The sequence below is a fragment of the Triticum dicoccoides genome, chromosome 2B (genome assembly GCF_002162155.2).
Source record: "Triticum dicoccoides isolate Atlit2015 ecotype Zavitan chromosome 2B, WEW_v2.0, whole genome shotgun sequence".
In the NCBI taxonomy this organism is placed as follows: domain Eukaryota; kingdom Viridiplantae; phylum Streptophyta; class Magnoliopsida; order Poales; family Poaceae; genus Triticum; species Triticum dicoccoides.
In genome coordinates this window covers 205,144,832-205,165,145 of record NC_041383.1, presented here as the reverse complement: position 1 = coordinate 205,165,145, position 20,314 = coordinate 205,144,832, and the positions used below count along the sequence as shown (strand labels likewise).

At 46.1% G+C, this 20,314-nt stretch overlaps 1 long non-coding RNA gene across 1 annotated transcript; it reads right to left on the bottom strand.

Annotated features, from left to right (window-relative positions):
• Positions 1–18,058: 18,058 nt before the first annotated feature.
• LOC119363095 lies at positions 18,059–20,314 on the bottom strand. The gene is made up of 4 exons (XR_005173758.1): positions 20,202–20,314; positions 19,921–20,001; positions 19,243–19,302; positions 18,059–18,283 (listed from the first exon to the last, which is right to left on the bottom strand). It is a non-coding gene; the product is annotated as an uncharacterized LOC119363095 (long non-coding RNA).

The following is a 20,314-nucleotide window of genomic DNA, read 5'->3' as shown; positions in this document are numbered from 1 at the left end:
TGTTTAGTCAAGAGAATAAGGGGTCATGAAATTTGGTTGTATACATGTTCCTAACCTTGTGATGCCAATTAGAAGTTCGTGTTACATTGGTGACTATGGTCATTTTTGTTGAAATATTTATGAGATCTAAGCTTCTTCTATAAAACCCAAATCCACAAGAGAGAAAATCAATGCTTGATATTATGCACCATGTACAAAACTAAAACTTCAGATATAATAAATCTCAATTCAAAGCCACATTAACTACATATTTATGTGGACCATCACTGCAACATTTTCAAATGTTTTTTTTACTTTCTGCTTTTAGTTGCTCTTCTGTACAGTTGAACTTGGTTTCTGGGTGGTAATAAAAGACAGTGGGGCTTTGCCATGCAGTAGGTAGTAAAAAATATATTTTCAAATGATTTTCTTGTGACCAGTATCAACAATGCATTTATTGTTTATGTGTTAAGGTTTGAAATACCAAAAGGTAGGAATTGTGCCTATAAAATTTGAAAGGTCGAGAACCTAAGAATATTCTTTACTATTTCTTATTTTCCTCAAATCACATAAGCCTAATAGAAAGACAACTAATTTATTAGTTCATGACATACACTCGTCAACAACTTATTCAAAGGTAAATGCCTTGCAATACTTACTCGCACGTTTGCATATACTTGTCATTTTCTCACAATTCTCATTGGTATAATATATGTGCGGGATATTACATATTTCCAAAGTACAAAAATCCTCTCCCCTGACTGAAAAAATGCCCGCCATTTCCGCAATTGCCCGTTATAGCCCTGCAAAATCATTAGTCTCTGCTTTAAAACGTTGCTTAAGATTTCTCTTTCATTAAACATAGAGCAAGTAGTTTTTACTGGTTTCACGCATGCCTCAGAATATATGCTAAAAAGTTGTAAGATTGATATATTGAGTTTCTAGTTGTAAATGTGTGCAACCGTAATTTCCACCAATTATGTTTGTCCGCGCCTTTTAGTTGACCGTAAACATCTTAGAACTTCGCATATGAGTTAAGATGAATTTAGGGTGCAGTTATGTAATATATGTCCACTAAAATCGCAATGGTATCTATGTTTTTATTTCATGAACACTTAATAGAGTTAAGGTAAGACAATTTTAGAAGACACCAAGCTTGTCTCACGCCTGAATCACAAGCAAAGAAAAAGTTGGCTCTTCACTTTCCGCTGACCATTGTGCACAACGCGACGGCATCAGGGGTCCCACCAAGCTGAACACTCACTTTCCCCTTTCTCCAGTCTTGTGTTCTTGTCTTCTCGGGAGCTCCCATGAGGGAAGCCGGTCCAGCTTTGATCCACCGCATGTGAGGACTGATCTGATGCTCCCCTCATTTCCTTCTTCATCGTCCTCACCTGCACGCACCCCACGTCAAGGGTAAGTGGTACGGCCACGCTGTGGCTTTCTAAACAGCTGGTTTGGATCCCCCCGTGCCTCGTGGTCGTGGATCTCTCGGGCCAGTAAACAGCGATGGAGGGGTTGCAGGTCCCGAATAGCCGTTGCGCGAGGGAGGAGGCGAGCTCGTCGAAGTCGATTGTCGTTGCAGTCGGCGTCCATGGAGGCGATGAGGGTGTCGATCTCGTCCCCCGTAGCTAGCTTGGATCCTGCGCGAGTGTGAAGTTTCCTGAAGGCATTGTCATCCACAAGCGCCGAACTGGACGCGTCGTTGTTGTCCCAAAGTGAGACATCTTATCACGCTGTCTTCATTCTTGATAGCTGCAGCCCGGCTCTGGCGTTGCATTCTTCCACCTGCAGGTCCCTCCTTCTCCCTTCCCCTTTTCTGATTTTTTGTGCGATTGCACCAGTATAATCTGCACCATTTATGTATTTTGTGCTCCTACATATTGTCTGATGTTGATTTTCATCAGATTGACTTCTGGTCCTGATAGATCCTTAGATCGGAGTGGGCTAGGAGATCCGGTGAACCTACCTTCTCCTGGTGCGGATGAACTCGATCCAGCGCCGGCCATGGTGGTGTGGAGACGGCGGCGATGTGGACTGAGATGGCGGCGGCGGAGCTTCCCATCGGCCTAGCGCAAAACCCTAGATCGGATTGGTGTGTCGGTGGTGTTGTGGTGCACGATCAACCTCGTGATACGTGCCCCGGCACCCCACCTCTTTATATTGCGCTGGCGACAGGGGCCCACCAACCATGGTTTGGTTGGGCGCCCCTGATCAGGGCGCGAGTCAGGGGCCCGTTCGACCCGTTGGGTTCGAACGGGATAGAGATCAACCTAACATTCTCCCCCTTGATCTCAACTTTATTTTTAACCTTATACTTTCTAGTTTATTTGTTTCATCACATATTGGTACATAGAGCATGTTTCATCGTCACAGCTCAATTGCCGATAGAATCATACAGCTACAACATACGTTATGTTCAAAAACAAATTCTGTTCCTTTTGGGCCTATCCAGGAATCATAAGGCTTTCCCTTAAACCCATGCCGGCAAAGTGTTCCTTGAACACATTGGGTGGTAAGCCTTTCGTTAGGGATCCGCAAGCATATCTTTTGTCTTTATATGCTCGAGACTTATAGTTTGATCCTGGATTTTATCTTTCACAACACAATACTTTATCTCTATTGTTTTGGCAGCATTACTCGACTTGTTGTTGTGAGCGTAAAATACCGCGGGCTGATTGTCGCAGTACATCTTTAGTGGTTTGTGAATACAATCTACCACTTTCAAGTCGGGTACAAATTTCTTTAGCCATATCGCCTGCCCGTGGCTTCGAAGCATGCTATGAATTCTGCATACATCGTGGATGATACAACTGTCGACTGTTTGGAGCTTTTCCACGAAATAGCTCCCCCAGCGAGGGTGAATACGTATCCTGACGTGGATTTTCTATCATCTTTGTCCCCCGCAAAAACTGCGTCTGAATACCCTTTTATCTCTAGGGAATCAGATCTCCTGTATGTTAGCATGTAGTCCTTCGTGCCTTGCGCATAACGCAATGCTTTCTTTACCATCTTCCAGTGCTCTATGCCTGGATTCTCTTGATATCTACCGAGTACCCCGGTGATAAAGGCTAAGTTAGGGCGAGTGCACACTTGTGCATACTGTAAGCTGCCAACTGCCGAAGCATATGGTACTCCTTTCATTTGATCGATCTCGTACTGGTTTTTGGGACATTGGAATTTCCCAAAACTATCGCCCTTAACTATAGGAGCAGGTGTGGCTTTACTCGCATGCATATTATACTTTTTAAGAACCTTTTCTAAATATGCTTTCTGCCATAGTCCTAAGACTCCATTGTTTCCATCTCGATGAATTTCTATGCCCAAAACATATGATGCTTCACCAAGATCTGTTATGTCAAAATTCGAGGATAAGAACTTCTTTGTTTCTTGAAGTAGACTAACATCACTGCTAGCAAGCAGAATGTCATCCACATACAAGATTAGGAAAATATATTTCCCATTTTTAAACCTTGCATAAATGCAGTTATCCTCAATATTTTCTTTAAATCCAAAACTTTTAATCGTTTGATTAAACTTTAAATACCACTGCCTAGAGGCTTGCTTTAATCCATAAATGGATTTCTTTAGGCGGCATCCCATATTTTCCTTGCCTTCCATGATAAAACCCTTGGGCTGTTTCATGTAGACATTTTCTTTTAAATCTCGGTTGAGAAATGTCGTCTTTACATCTATTTGATGTAATTCTAAATCAAAATGAGCAACTAATGCCATTATGATTCTGAAGGAATCCTTACATGAGACCGGAGAAAATGTCTCTTTGTAATCTATCCCTTCTCTTTGTGTAAATCCTTTTGCCACGAGTCGTGCTTTATATTTTTCTATATTCCCTTTAGAGTCATACTTAATTTTGTAGACCCATTTACAGCCTACTGATTTGGCTCCTTCAGGAATTTCCTCTAAGTCCCAAACATCTTTGGAACTCATTGATTTCATCTCGTCTTCCATTGCCTTCATCCACATCGATGAATGAGGGCTTCTCATGGCTTCTTCATATGAGGTGGGATCTTTTTCCATATGGTCCATTTCTGTGTTATAAACTTTAAAGTCAGTAGAAATAGCTGACTTTCTTGGTCTTGTAGACCTTCTAAGGGCCTCAGTTTCTGGCACATTATGTGCCTCAACTTCTGGCACTTCTTCTAAAATTTGCTGCTGCACCTCCCTTTCATGCTCAACAACGGGTTCAGTCGGCTCCTGACGGACAGGTTCCGGGTCTGCCCCCATAGTTGTCATGGGTGGAGTTGCAACTGGTAGTGAGAAAAATGGCTCCTGAATCATCGGATTAGGTGCATGCACCCTCTTCTCCTCAAGATCAATTTTCTGAGCTACCAAGCTCTCCCTCATCATTTCGTCCTCTAAGAAGACTGCATGTCTCGTTTCTACAAACTTTGTATATCTGTCTGGGCAGTAGAAACGAAAACCCTTTGATCTATCTGGATAGCCAATGAAGTGGCAACTCACTGTTTTAGAATCTAACTTTCCAATGTTTGGATTAAACATTTTGGCCTCGGCAGGGCACCCCCACACCCTGAAGTGTTGTAGGGATGGCACCCTTCCTGTCCATAGCTCGTACGGTGTTTTGGGCACCGACTTGCTTGGTACTCTATTGAGAATGTGAATGGCGGTTTTAAGCGCCTCCATCCATAAACCCAATGGCAAGTTGGAATAACTCATCATGTTGCGCACCATATCCATAAGTGTACGGTTGCGCCTTTCAGCTACTCCATTTTGCTGAGGTTCGCCCGGCATTGAATACTGGGCAACTATGCTAGTCTCCTGCAAGAACTTTGCAAAAGGTCCAGGGACTTGGCCATATGGAGTGTGCCGACTGTAGTACTCTCCCCCATGGTCGGACCTAACTATCTTTATTCTTTTATCATACTGATTTTCAACTTCAGCTTTGAATATTTTAAATTTATCCAATGCTTCAGATCTTTCTTTGATTGGATAAATATATCCATAGCGAGAGTAATCATCTGTGAATGTTATGAACGAGTCATATCCATCCACACTTTTCACCGGAAATGGTCCACAAATATTAGTATGGATGATTTCTAGTGTGCCTGTGCTATGGATTGCACTTTTTTGATTTGGTTTACGTACTTTCCTTTAACGCAATCTATGCATTGTTCTAAGTCTGAAAATTCTAACGGAGGAAGAATTTCACTTTTGACTAATCTTTCTATTATCCCCTCCGAAATATGGCCCAAGCGACAGTGCCATAATTTCAATGAGTCGAATGTTCTTTTTCTTTTCTTTTGTTTTTTATTGGACGCGGAAACATTTTCTTTCACGTTGCAAACGGAATAAACTTTTTCACAAAGTGATAACAAATAAAGCTCATCATGTAGTAAAGCATCACCCACATAAGCATTATTATACCAAATGGCACACTTGCCATGTCCAAAATGACATTCATAACTATCTTTGTCCAAACAAGAAACACTAATTAAGTTTCTGTGACATGATGGAACAAATAAAACATCTCTAAGTAGAAGATTGAATCCGCCAGCTAACTCCAAGGAGATATCACCGACAGCTTTAACTTCTGCTTCAACTCCGTTTGCCACTTCAATGCGTCTTTCACTTCTTAGCGTAGTTCGCATCGAATGGAATCCCTGTAAAGAATTTGCAACATGAACAGTTGCTCCGGAATCAATCCACCAAGTGGATTTTGAAAACTGTGTATACAAGGATTCGTTGACAAATGAAACTATATTGTTACCTCTTTTTGCCATGACTGACTTCAGCCAAGCAGCGCAGTCTTTCTTATAATGCCCTTTCTGCTTGCAGTGGAGACACGTGTCTTTGTCCACTGAGAAAGGTTGTTGTTGATGCTGATGCAGATAGGGGGCTTTTCCATTCTTTGAAGGAGAACTTTTGTTGTTTTGATTGTAGTTCTTTTTCTTCCACTCCTTCACATAGTTGATTGAACCACCATGTGCGGCTTTGAGTCTGTCCCCTTCTTGGACACACATTGCTATTGTCTTTTCAATGTCCCATGTTCCAGGTGACATATTATAGTTTACAACAAAAGTTGCAGACTCCTGTGGCAGTGAAGCCATGACCAGGTGGACCAGGAGTGCTGGTTTGATCTCCAGATCCGCATCCATGGGCTTGAGCTTTGCTGTCATATTACTCATCCTGAGGATGTGCTCTCTTACTCCACGACTACCACTTGTGTAGCGTTCTGTCACTAGTTGCTCTAACACCTGGGTGGCATAGATCTTTGAAGAGCCAGTGAACTGGCTCTTTATTTTTGTAAGCAACTCCCCTGCGGAAGTGCACTCTGGAATGGAGCCCACAATGGCGCTCTCAATTGTATTCTTTATAAAAGTCATGCACTTTTTGTTTGCATTGACCCATTTTTGGTTATCTATGAGGTAGGACTGCTCCAAAGGAGCATAGTCCCCCTTCTTTTTAGCCCATGCAGCATCATCATCAGTGGCCTCTCTTACTGGCTCTGTGGGTCTGACCGGCTGTGGTTTCACCACAACCCAGTCAAGATCAGCACAAATAAATGCCAGTTCAACTTTCTTCCTCCACTCAGTGTGGTTGTCACCTCTGAGTGTTGGAACTTCTTTTAGGCAACTCATCAAGTGAAAGCCTCCTGAAATCACAATTTAAGTGACATCAATAAAACAATCATATGCAATAATCTAACGTTGGTCAAATTAAACATACAATTGTTTATGCAATTAAATCTATATTACCGTTGGGCAAAATATTAGAAATAAATGCACCTTTAAATTTCAATAATAAAACATGATCATGTTATTAACAACGTTGGTCATAAAAATAACATAATCATATTCATTTCAATAATTACTTTAACATGCTCTTAAAACATAATTCTTTTTAAACTTTTATTTTCTTTTAAAAGAGCACTAATAATTATTTACACAGCGGAAAAAAACGTGAATAAAAATTCACGAACTTTTTTAGTTCTACAGAAACTTTTACTTTATAAAATACATGAACTTTTCTTTTTCTGAATTAATACTATTCTTCTCTGAAAAGAAAAATAAAATAAATGGCTGCAACACAGCCTAGCGCGCGGCTAAGCTGCGGCCTCGGCCCAGCGCGCCCCCGGCGGCTCGCGGCCTCGCCCAGCGCGCCCGCGGCGGCTGGCGGCCTGAGCCTAGTCGCGAGTCCACTTTCGGCCCAACGGCCCATCACAGCGCTAGGGTTTCGTTCGTTGTCGTCCGATCAAATCCGATGGATAGGCGTGGCTTTCGCTGGGTCAAAACCAGCCAGCGTCGGCCTCACCTCCCGAACCCTAGCATCATTCTCGTTCTCTCCGCCCACGCGCGCCGCTCGCCTCTGCCTTCTCTCGCGCGCACTCCGGCAGCGGGCCACCGCGCCGCGCCGGTCGCCAGCAACGGCGACGAGCGCCACCGCGCCGCGTGCGCCGCGCGAGCCACCTCCTTTTCCTCCTTCTGTCTCTCCCCATCTCCCGCAACAGAGAACGTGAGAGAGCAGAAGGGCACAGCCGGCCTTCCCGATGCGGCGGATGGGGCCACGCCGGCTACCGGCGACTGCGTCGAGCTGCGTTGTGCAAGCCTTCCCTTTCCCCCTTCCTTTCTCTTTGTCACCCATCCACCACCTGCTTCTATTGGAGAGAGAGAGAGAGCCGCGAGCAGCGGCGCGCGATACGGCGGCGCCCTTCCTGCCCCCTTTGCCGGTGTGCGCGAGCACCTCGATGGTGAACGCGCCGCCGTCAAATGGCTCGGTGGTCGTGCCTGTACTTTGCCCCTGTAGGGGGTGGTTCTTCGTCCCTGTCGCCTCGGCTTGCCGATGCGCGATGGGATCGAGAGGAACAGGCGCGGCCTTACGGCGGCGCTCTTTGTCGGCGAGGCCCGAGGCCATACTCCGGTTTACTTTTGTGGTTCTTTTGTTTGCCTTTCTTTGCCCTGTTTAGGGTTCTTTTGGGGAGGGAAGATTTCTTTCTGTTTCTTTGATGTATTCTTTTACCGAAAATCTTCTAGCCCGATCTGGCTACCTAATACCATTGATAGATCCTTAGACCGGAGTGGGCTAGGAGATCCGGTGAACCTACCTTCTCCTGGTGCGGATGAACTCGATCCAGCGCCGGCCATGGTGGTGTGGAGACAGCGGCGATGTGGACTGAGATGGCGGCGGCGGAGCTTCCCGTCGGCCTAGCGCAAAACCCTAGATCGGATTGGTGTGTCGGTGGTGTTGTGGTGCACGGTCAACCTCGTGATACGTGCCCCAGCACCCCACCTCTTTATATTGAGCTGGCGACAGGGGCCCACCAACCATGGTTTGGTTGGGCGCCCCCGATCAGGGCGCGAGTCAGGGGCCCGTTCGACCCGTTGGGTTCGAACGGGATAGAGATCAACCTAACAGGTCCATCAACTACATGATCATTGTAAGTTATACATGCCAAACATAACTAAGGACATAATGTTTTTTTTTGACACATAAACCTCCTCTTTATTAAGTTGCTACAATAGTAGCATCAGAGACAATCAACTGCAAGACTTCCCTGGGGGGATACAACCATACATGAGGGCTGGAGAACTTAGCAAGCCTAGCTAATCATGGGCTACACGATTGTTGTCTCTACAGCAGTGTTCATAACTAAGGGCATAATGTTAATTTGTTTATGTCCCTCCACTTTTTTTTCGGGCTTGTGACCGGCATCGGCGTTAGCCCCCCTAGCCCCATTAATATTCAGCATACTTAAGAAATACTCCATCCGTTCCTAAATATAAGTCTTTGTAGAGATTCCACTATGAACCACATACGGATGTATATAGATGCATTTAGAGTGTAGATTCACTCATTTTGCTCCGTATCTAATCAATAGTGGAATTTCTACGAAGACTTATTTAGGAACGGAAGAAGTAGTTATTTTATTTGGGCTTCACTATAGTTTTAATAATTCCCAAAGATAAACTGAGATTTGCAATAACTGAATAGGAAAATTGATCTGGTTGCATTATACATATAAAACATAATGATGCATGGGCACTCACTATTGGCCTGTACTGTATAATAAGATTCAAATATCAGGTATCACATAATATAGATTGTTGATACTAATTGATATTATTGAGCTATTTCCATCAAATGTTGATGCATGTTTCCAATGCTTTGAACAAACAGATGAAACTATCAAAAAATGTATTTCATTATTTTACATCCTACAGAGTAGGAAACTGGCAACATAATGAGAAGAAAAGAATGAATATAGGAAGAAGCGGAAATTATGTTGATACATGCACTTAAATGAGTCTTCCTTCTGGTTATTTTCTTGCTTCATTGGCATTGCGACCGGATGATTAAGACTATGCCCAATCATGATGCTTGAAAATTCTGGGCTGAGTAATCATATCCTTGTGATAGCCGTTTAAGACATCCTCAAGACGCAGCGACTTCTTTAAGCGACCGTTTGTTTACATCAATTTGTGAAATAAACCTATGATGGTTGACCAAGAAAAGTTAGATTATGTAGTGTCAAGAAAATTGTATGAAGCAGCAACTATTAGGCAGTTAATTGGTCTCACCATTTGACACTAAATATCCTGCAGAGTCTGGATTTTTTTTCGAAAAGGGGAATTCCCCGGCCTCTGCATCAGAAAGATGCATACGGCTATCTTATTAACCAAATAAAGCAGTGCCAACATGGTTCCAAGGTCTTCAAAAGTAATAAAAAGCAAAAAAATCTCACACAGAGCCAAAAAGGGCTAGAAACATCCACTAGCCATGAGAAGATGCCACAACCGGCTGGCTAAAACTAGATAGGTAAACTACATGCCTATCCTATTACATGACCGCCATCTAAACCGTTTGAAGATATCCCGAGCTACCATCTCCCATCGGAAAGACCCAGTAACCAAATGCTCCCTGGCCTCCATCTGGGTGAGTAGCGACCAGGTACGGATCAGAGCCGAAGTTCGGAATAAAACCTGCAAAAAATGGATACATGATATTCTGTTAAAAACCAAATCATTTCTGCAAGTCCAGATAGTCCACATCAAAGCACAAACTCCAACCCGAATGTGACTCACTAAGTCAGGCTCAATCCCATTAAGCCATGTCCCAAATAACGCGTTAACAGAATTCGGTGGATTGATATTAAAAGTAATGTGGACCGTCTGCCAAAGTACTTTGGCCAACGGGCAATCAAAGAAGAGGTGTTTGATTGTCTCATCTCGATCACAGAAACTACACCTAGTAGGTCCTGTCCAATTACGCTTTATCAAGTTGTCCTTGGTTAAAATAACTTGTTTATGGACAAACCACATAAACACTTTTATTTTCAAAGGAACTTTGACAGCCCAAACATGCTGTTTGACACGAGAAAAATCTTAAAACGCTCGGGATGAAGGGAAGGGAAGGAGTATGGATTTCTCTCATGCGCCGGGGAAAAATAAAAAAATGCGGGCGTGCCAGTGTACCGTAGTACACAAAGAAAAGTGGTACAGGAAACAAGTATTTCATTTATCTCTTTGGATGAACAAAATTACAAGATCCCATAAAAAATGGTTGTGCTCCGTGGCCTACTAGCGCGGCCTGCCTGACTATGGCGATGTGCGGTCTCCTGGTTCCCGGGGCCCCGAAAAGCTCCCGGTTAATTACTCCCGCGGGTTGCTCCGCGAGATACCTCCGATTAAGCCGTGTGGTCGTCTTCGCTTCGCGTTCTCTATGCATGATGATGATGGCGTGTGTAGGTGTGGGCGGCGGCAAAGCCCGTGTCCTCGTCGGTACACGTGCCGCTCAAAACATGGCTTTGTGCTGGCCACGTCCGCCCTCGCCGTCGCGCCTAGTCGGTGTTGACAGTGTTGATGTAGTCGGTGTTGAAGTTGCATGGGTCCTGCTCGGCTCAAACTTCTTGACGATGTAGCGGCTTCGTCGGGGTACGCAAGGGGCTGCCTCACGGGAGTATTCTTTTGTGGAAACTATCGTTAGTGTAAAACCAACGCACGCTCGCATCGGCATGGCCGGTGTGGTTGGTGTCTCGTCTCGACTAGAGGCCGAGGTTACGGCAATCTGCGGAGACAAAGACTCCGCCACACAAGGCCGTGAGAGGTAACGTCTTAGAGAGGCGTGTTGATGCCTCGTCTCAACTAGACGCCGTATTCGGTGGTCTGCTAGACAAGGAGCACACCGCATGTATGGTGAAACCTTTATGCCATGAAGAGTGCACCTTGTCTCGGCTGGACGCCGTATTCGGTGGTCTGCTAGACAAGGAGCAAACCGCCTGTATGGTGAAACCTTTATGCCATGAAGAGTGCACCTTGTCTCGGCAGGACGCCGTATTCGGTGGTCCAACAAGACAAGGGCAAAGCATCGCGGTGCCGAAGAAAGGTGACATCATGGAAAGGTGCGGTTGATACCCCGTCCTAGCTAGGAGCCGTATTCGGTGGTCTGCTAAGACAAGGGGGACGCTGCCTCTACGCCGAGTCCTATACGCCATGAAGAGTGCACCTCATCTTGGCTGGACGCCGTATTCGGTGGTCCGCCAAGACAAAGGAAACACATCACATGATCGTGGTAAGGGTCGGTGAAGACGTGTCATCGCGTAGCACCATCTTCTTCGTTTCGTGGGCTCCATGTTGCGGGCAGCACCGGGGGCGTGTGTCATCTTCATGGACTCCGCGTCGCGCGCTCCGTCTGGATGAGGTAGACATCGGTGGTCTAGTCCTGCGAGCTCCACGCCTCCGTCCACCGCAGCACCAGCTTGTTGATGTTGATGATGAACGTCGTCTTGGCGAGCTCCGCGCCTCCATCCTCCATGGCATGGTGGCGGCATCTTCGGGCTCCACGTCTTCGTCCTCTATGGCGCCGTCTTGATGAAGAAGACGACGGAGCGTCGTCCGGGCGAGCTCCATGTCGCCATCCACCGAGTCACTATCTTGACGAAGTGGACGCTGGCAGCGTCCCTCAAGCTCCACGACACTATCTTCTGCGGCACCGGCTTGATGGCGGTGGCTGCGGCCAGCTCCTTGTCTCCTTGTCACCGGGGTTGAAGAAGTGGGCGATGACCTCCTTGTTCTAGCACGCATTCGTGTGTGCGAGGGCGCCGCCGTCTTCATTGCATCTGGTATGAGAAAGAGCGCCGCTTCGTCCGCGGCCACCTCCGTTGGGCGCGTCGTCCGCCGCCTTGACAACACCTGGTACGAGAAGAGCGCCTCTTTATCCGCGGCCACCTCCGCTGGGCGCGTCGTCCGCCGCCTCGACAACACATGTATAAGAAGAGCACCTCTTCCTCCGCGGGCAGCTCGGTTGGGCGCGTCATTCGCCTCCTCAACTGCTCCTAAGAAGAGCGTTGCATCGTCCTCGGCCACCTCTGATAGGCGCATCGTGCAGAGGTCATTCTGCAAAATAGATGATAACACAGAAAAAAAAGAATTATTGTAGCGTCGTTGCACATGGTGTATGCGCCCTCCTGGATGCTCGGTTACCCACTTGGAGTACATCCTCATATGTGCATGGCGGCTGCCACACCGATGCTCGGCGCCCGTGCCACCGCCACGGGAGCGTCCTTTCTCCTCGATACCTCGAAGCTGCCGCCAGGGCACGTCTCTTGCCTCAATGATACACGGCACTGCGTGCGTCTTGGTGCGTTGGCTGCATAGGTGGGTTGCTGCGACGTGATCTTCCGCCGACTAGCTGCGATGTGGTGAGTTCTCTCTCCTCTTTCTGCGGTCTCTCCCGATGCTGCCACCACAGGTGCGTGTCGTCGAGGGTGCGAGCGCCTCCCATGAAACCTGATAAAACATTGAGACAAAGAAACAAACAAATAGATGAGGGCATCGTCTGATCGGCCGCACCGTTGCCGCAGCTGCGGACGTCATCTCTTGCTGGGTGGCATATCCATCCAGATCTTCTGAACGCCACCACCACGGGCGCGCATCTCCTGGGTCTCCCTTCGTTGCGGTGGCAGGTCCCTCCTAGTGCGCGAGCCGTCCCGCGTGCCTCTCGCGTGAAACCTGACTGACAAAAACACACACACATATATACTATATATCAAAGGAGTCAGCAAGGCATGCGTTGCTGCCTGTTCTTCATCTCGCCGAGTGTCTGCTTGCCATCGGCAACGCGGCCACTCCCGCCGTCCCCGCGGACGCGTTCTTCTTCTCTACTGTCGCGAAGCTTCCGCCCGGCGCCGCTGCGATCAGCACGTGGCAGCGAACACGTAGGCCGCGCCTTGCAGCGCCCCCGTCGCAGCCGTCGGCCCATCACATAGCTTGGAACGTAGCCAGCGCCATCTCCGACGTGGTGCGCGTCCGCCGGATCTCCTTGACGCTGCACCACGGGTGCTTCTCCTCTCGTCGATGCTGCCTCCCACGCCTCTTCTTCTCCTGCCTTTCCAGTTCAAAACCTCGTTTGCATTGGGCACATCTTCCGCGGCCGCCGTGCTGCTCTTTTGCGTGGGTTCTGGCTTGTTGGCTGCGTGGGCTTTCCTTTCTGCCTGAGCCTCCTCCGTGCTCTGCCTCCTCATGTATTTATAGGCTGAGGTGCTAGGGTTTGTTGGCGAGTCGACGTTGCAGCCTCCGAGTAGAGGTTTCCTTCCCATGGTTTCTTCTTGACGCACAAGCCTGCACCAAACTAGGAAACTTATCTGATACGTACCCTCATATATGCCTTTCTTTGACAATCCTTGAGGTCGGTTGCATTTGTTTCCAAAACTCTGATGGCTTGCCGAATATATGTATGGATCCGATTGCCCTCGGTCATATAATTCCAATCCTCGTACGTGCTAGATGTAGTTCACACCCATCAAGACACACACATATTTTATGTACCTGTCCGAACATCAAAAAGAAGGATACGTAGTACATGTATATCGGGTATTCAGATACGTAGGTGTGCCCTTGCCGAACGGCCTGTAGATACTTAAATACATACATACATGATGTATACATATGAACAGGTATTCGGGTATGTATACACGCGAGCTTGCCGGCCGATCGAGACACCCGAATACCGAATACATATATGTACAATGCTAGACCACTACATATACCCTACGTGCATGTGGACAGGACATGCATGCACACGTATTACTTGTACCAAGTTTGATTTCATGCACGTGCATGTGCAAGAACGTGGGGAGCTTGCCATGCACGCTTGTGCCATGCTAAAACAATTTTGTACTTACCTCTGCATATAAATTGCCCTGCACCAAAACTCACTAATAAAATTATTATATTATGCAGCTGTGCATAAAAACCCGTCGAACAAATGCCCCCTCGTCGAGTTGAGCTTGAGCGCGAAGCAACTCGAGCTTGACTCGACGAAAATTTCTCGCTCTTTCCTTGGCGCATGATTCATATGCAGCCTGAAAAAACGGTTCAGAGTTCACATCTCCGTGACGAGCGTGCGCGCCATTTCGAAGCCGATTGATTAGTAACGACATGTCTTAGTGTAGGTATGTCCATTCACAGATGTGTTCTTTAAGGAGCTCGTTGGATCGTATAACAGGCACGATGCTAATCAACGAGGCAACCCTGTCTCGTCTTCATTCCATGGCGAAATAACATGCCTTATCCTGAAAACAAGAATAAGCAAAATTTACCAATCTTGTCGCGACCGCCTTGCTGTTGCAGTGCCAACCGACTAGACTGGAGGGTTTCACAGATTCACGTTGGCCGCACTGGCGTGTTGCACTGCTCCCATGATCTTTATGCGTTGATGTAGGCGGGGCATCGGTAGACCGTCGGCAGCTCTCCTTCATCGAGAATCGCCACACCATTCATGGCGAGGCAATTTTGGTGGTACGTCGGAATGCCATCGGCCTTATGAATGATTGAAGGGTCGATATTGCCCCATGCTTCATTGTTGTTGGAGACGGGGCCACAAAGACATCTCGGTGCCACCTTTGTGAGCGCAGGTATTGCCTTCTGGTGCCCATCGTGCATGTCGGTGTAGCCCATTGCTTGCTGGGGTGTCTTCGGCGTTGTCATGGACACATGGGTATTGCTGCCCCCAAACACCCATGATGTAAGTTGATGTAGTGGTTGTTGTCGGAAAGCCGTCGACGATGACAGGGAGTGCCTCTCCACGGCTGTAAAGATGTTTGAGGAGCACAACTAGGAACCAACGAAAACAGGCGAAAAAGAGAAAGGGAAAAAAATTGTGGGTTTTAAAATGTTGGCTTTCCCGTTATACACGAGCTATACGCGTGATATCTGAGAAGGCTATCGAAGGACTTGTCATTGGGAACCGTCGAAAGACCTTGACGATTGCAACTCAACAACTTAAATAGCTTTGGTGTACGTGTATGAAGACGCCGTGTTTCGGGATGCTTCCGAGAGGCAACAAAAATTCACACTCTAGCCCATCATCATACTGAGGGCTCCCACAGCTCAGCATGCCCCCTGCACACGCCCCATGAACCCAGAGACTTGGGTGTGATAAGTTCAGGGTAAATGGTTTTGGGACAACGGCTTGGTGATTTTTCTTCATGCATATTGAGGGGTGGTGAACAGCTACCTCCCGCCTTCCTTCTAGTGGGTTCCTTACTTCTTGGGACCGCTTGATTGCTTCTTTGACTGTTGGGATTTTCTTTCTTGAATTTGCTTCTTGTACTTTCAGAATTTCATCTTATTGCTCACGTGGATGATTGATTGGCCGCAGACTTCACTGACTTGTTTTGACATTCGGCTCAAACTTCTTGGGGATTCTTCTTCCAGGATTCTTCGGGACCCACCTTGAGAACTTGGAAGGGAACTGTTCACCTCTGTGGACTAGGAAAAACCCTCTAGCACATTATCTGGGGCTTCTGGTGGCGCGTCCCAGGGTTGCCATGTGACTACGCACCAAACCAACTTGTGTTGAGTTAGGAAGCCCTCCATGATCTTTTCCTATAGTCTTCCCTGGAGTGCGAGTCTCTGTGAACACGAGGCATGCCGGGAAACATGAAGAGCGTGGGTTCTCAATACTCAGAAGTGCCCAAGTAATCATCTCCGCTGCCTTCGGAAGCATACACCTGGTACGTGTCGTGCATTGTGGGCGTAGGAGCCACTCCACCTGCAAATCGACACATTGTGCCGCCCTCCAACAAGTCCTAGGGTAGCCGAAACTTCAATGAACAGCGTTGTGTGATAGGGGAAAGCCATTTTTTGTTGGACTTAGTCCATAAAAAATGGGGGAAACTAGATATATCCATGAAATGCTAAGGAGAATGCATCATGAATCCGAAAGCCCACAGAAAAAGTTTCCCCAATAGCAAAAGAGGCAAAATTTTAAGAAAAATATTTTTTGAGGAACCTTCCGTTGATTGGGGGCATAGGTCGGACTCCCGGGAATCGACGAGCTGGTATGCTCCCCCATCGTAGACTTGCTCGATGACGTATGGCCCTTCCCACTTTTGCTCGAACTTGCCTTTCGTCATGTGCGTCACGACGATGGGCCGCCTAAGCACAAGGACCAACTCGCCTTTTCAGAAGACGCGTTGCTTGACAAGCTTGTCATAAGCTCTCACCATATTCTGGCGGTAAAGCTCCAGGTTCTGTAGGGCATGAAGTCGCCCCTCTTCAAGGGCATCGAGCTCCTGGAACCGCAGTTGTACTTGTTCGTCTTGGGTGAGCTCATCTTGGATGGCCACCCTCAAAGAGGGTAGCTGAACCTCTAGTGGTAGGACCGCCTCACTCCCATAAACGAGAGAAAACAGAGTCGCCTGTATTGGCGTACGGACTATGACACGGTACGCCCATAAGGGCTTGAAGATACGGTCATTCCAGTCTCTATGATTCCTTGTCACCGTCTTCTTGAGTATCTTGCCGAGCGTATTGTTGAAAGCCTCGATCGCGCCGTTAACTTGAGGGTAGTAGTTGGTGGGGATGTGGTGATGAAGTGAAAAGGGAGAGCAGTACGCCCATCACTCCGGCTCTGCTTAGCCGTATTCCTTCGTCTTGTCATTGTCCTATGATGAAGTGGGCGGTCTTCGCCTCGTCGGTGCTCGGCCTGGTGGTGTCTGCCTTGTCGGTGTCGGACTGGATGACTTGCCTTCGCCTCGTCGGTGCCTGGCAAGATATGGATTGCTTCATCAGGAAAAGACATGTCGGTGGTGTTTAGCATAGCCTCGCCGGTGCTAGGAGGATGTTGATGATGTGTGCCGATGTGGATGTTGGGGTAGATGTTGACGATGTTGCTGCCTCAAAAAGCGGCAACGCAGGATTAGCATGAAACCATGCAAGGTGGCCTTGGACTGGCTTCGTGTCAGGAAAAGTGTAGAGATTGAGCTCTGCCTCAGTGGCGGTGTAGAAGGTACGCCCGCCTTGGGCGAGCTCTGTGTTGGTGTAGATGTCGCCCCCCTTTAGGAAAGCTCTATGTCAGCGACAGGGTAAATGTTCTTCCCACCTCAGGAAGGCTCATTTTCCAATGGCGTAGATGGCGACCTTAGGCATGTCCAACAGCGTAGATTGCACAACATCTTGGGCGTGCTCCGCATCGACGACAGTGTAGACCGAGCCCTTCCCTGGCCAAGCTCCGCGTGGATGGTAGTGTCGACCAAGCCCCGCTTAAGGCAAGCTCCACGTCAATGCTGGCGTAGATGGTGCCCCAACATTGATGGGCTGCCTGTCCATGGCGGTGTAGGTGTCCCGCCTTGGGCAAGCTCCATGTTGTCGGTGGTTGACGGAGCCCCACCTCGGATGAGCTTCATGGAGGTGTAGAAGATGCGTGCCCTTAGATGAGCTCCGTGTCGGCCACGATGCAAAAAGTCCACACTTTAGCAACGCATCGATGCGTTGTCGTAGGTCCATATATGCGTTGCTAAGGTCTACCCCAACGGATTAATATGCGTTGCCGTTGGTGGCGTTGCAATGGTCTACAACAACATATATACATCCGTTGGTAAACCACGTGTAGAAGCGTTGCAAAACAACAACGTATAGAGCTGAAGCATAGCAACGCTTCACATGCGTTGGTGACTACCCCACACAAATGAGTTTCAAATGGACATGCCATATCATTGCAACGGCTAGATGCTTTGACATATGTAAACAATTTAATGGTATCTTATAAACTATGAACCAAAATTATTAGCCCAATGCAGATGGATAGAAGCGAGAATACAATAAGCAGGAATCCTCATAATATATTAAAAAGAATGTATTGCATTACAAAGAACACGATACAAATATTACATATGTGAAACCATCTAGTACTAGCCAAATTCTTGACCATTCAATCAACTATATTGTTTGAAACATTACACTTGAAAACGGCATTCTAATTATCTGGTAAAACAGCCATTCTTGACCTTGCAATCAACATCCATGCATCTTGAATTTATCTTGGCAATCTAGAAAAACAAAGGAATAAGATTAGTAACTTATGATACAGAGTATCAATAGAGCAGAAAGTTATGGCGAAGGCAAAGAAAGGTTGAGGGTCATGACATTACTAGCTCTGTATGTAGAAAGAAATAGTACTATTCTGTCAAAAAAAGGGAGAGTACTAGCCTACATCTGACAAACACTTTTGATTCTTGTTTTCCTATGAACAAAATGTTATATGTCGATTGAGTAACATAAACCTCAAAAGAACATACTAAGTAAGACACGAGGAACCCCCTTAAAAAATCATGTAGATATTGTACTTAAAAGAAAATAATGCGCACCTGGATAAATTTGGGTGTGTCTAAATTAGGTATTGTGATACATGCTCACAAATATGACTTACACATTGATTTACATATAGAAGTGGGGCTAACTAATAATGTGAATACAAAAAAAATCAACAGGAGTTTACTAATAAAAATGCAGATGCAACCTATATCTATGTACTAAATAAATTTTGCATCTTGCATAACCTTACTATATGAATCATCATAATAAACACTAGCAGATGGGACATCACCATGCTATGAAGTACAAACACAGAGACTTCAAGTCTTGAAAATTCCTGCAAACTGATAACATTCTATTGTCTCAGCTGCGGCTTGCACGAGTTCTGAACTCGTTCAGATCAGAAGCTGCATATTAAAACACTAAGATGTTTGAACAATTGGATGAGCCTATTCATTTTGAACCATCAGCATGTATTTACTACAGAAATGATTATCTAAACATTATATATGTGAACAATGATATGAATTCTGGAACCAATTAAATGATAATAGGTAACCAATAATCTTGATTATACATACATAGTTCAGTATTTAAATTTTCCAGAGGCTTTAAATTCTTTTTAGGGCCTCTTTATATAAGTGTTGATTTTTATATCTCTTAATTGCAGTATGCACAAGTCCAGAAGATATACCTGTTAAGAGAAAGAACAAACAAACACATGTTGGCTGAAGCACGTAGTCAACTTCAAAACCTGTGAGGGAAGATGAAACTAAAGATTATACAATAAAAAGAAATATTAGGACAGATAGATGCATGTGGGCTTATTCCTATAGTACTACACAAGCGTGTGACAGAAATCTGTAAGGATTCATAACACTAATAAGGAGAGTTTTTTTTGTCTCTTGAAAATAATCATGATGTTATAGATAATATTGCTCGCCTATTAACTGATACTTGAAGAAATGTTCTTTGATGACATGTTCATGTATAGACTATTAACTAGGATATCTGGAGGTACCATCGACTTATTTAACTAATCTACCATGATCATCCTCACAAAGATATTGATTAATTATCCACGCACATAGGATCAAGAAAATTACAGCCTAATGCATCACAAGAAAGAACTATTGCTGAAATGCTACAAAATTTATTCCCGAATCAATGGGTATAGAGTACAGACAAGTGGTGAATCGCTCAAGCACAGAAGAAAAGAGTCCATCCCTGAACATCTAAAACTGGGGTGACAATATGCTTCTAGGTGTTACACTGATGATTTATTGCAAATTATTGTAATTGTCTGCTATTAGAGAAGATCTCTGGTACAACATAAAGGTAGCAGATATAGTAATAACACAAGGGATCTTACAGGCGGTAATTTTGAGCCTGTGACCACAGAAGCGTTGTTGTCTCTGCAGCCTGTAGATAAACAGATTGGAATTTGAACATCCTACATGGAACTTACTGTGTTATAATCTTTAGGAAACAGGGTAAATTTGTCAAGAATATGCTGAATAAATCTAGCAGAAAATGAAAGAATCCATCAATAAGTCCAAATGATGTATGCTGCTTCAAAATCATTTTTTGATCCGGGTCAGTTCCCATTATCTCAACATTGTGCAAACATTATTCGAAGGAGGAAGGCCTTACTGAAAACTGAACCGTCTGCCATCGGTCGAGGTAGTCGAGGATGTGGAACAGGACGGTCAAGGACTCGATGTGGAACAGCACGGCCGAGCCCGAGCCGGCAGCCGCACGCGGGG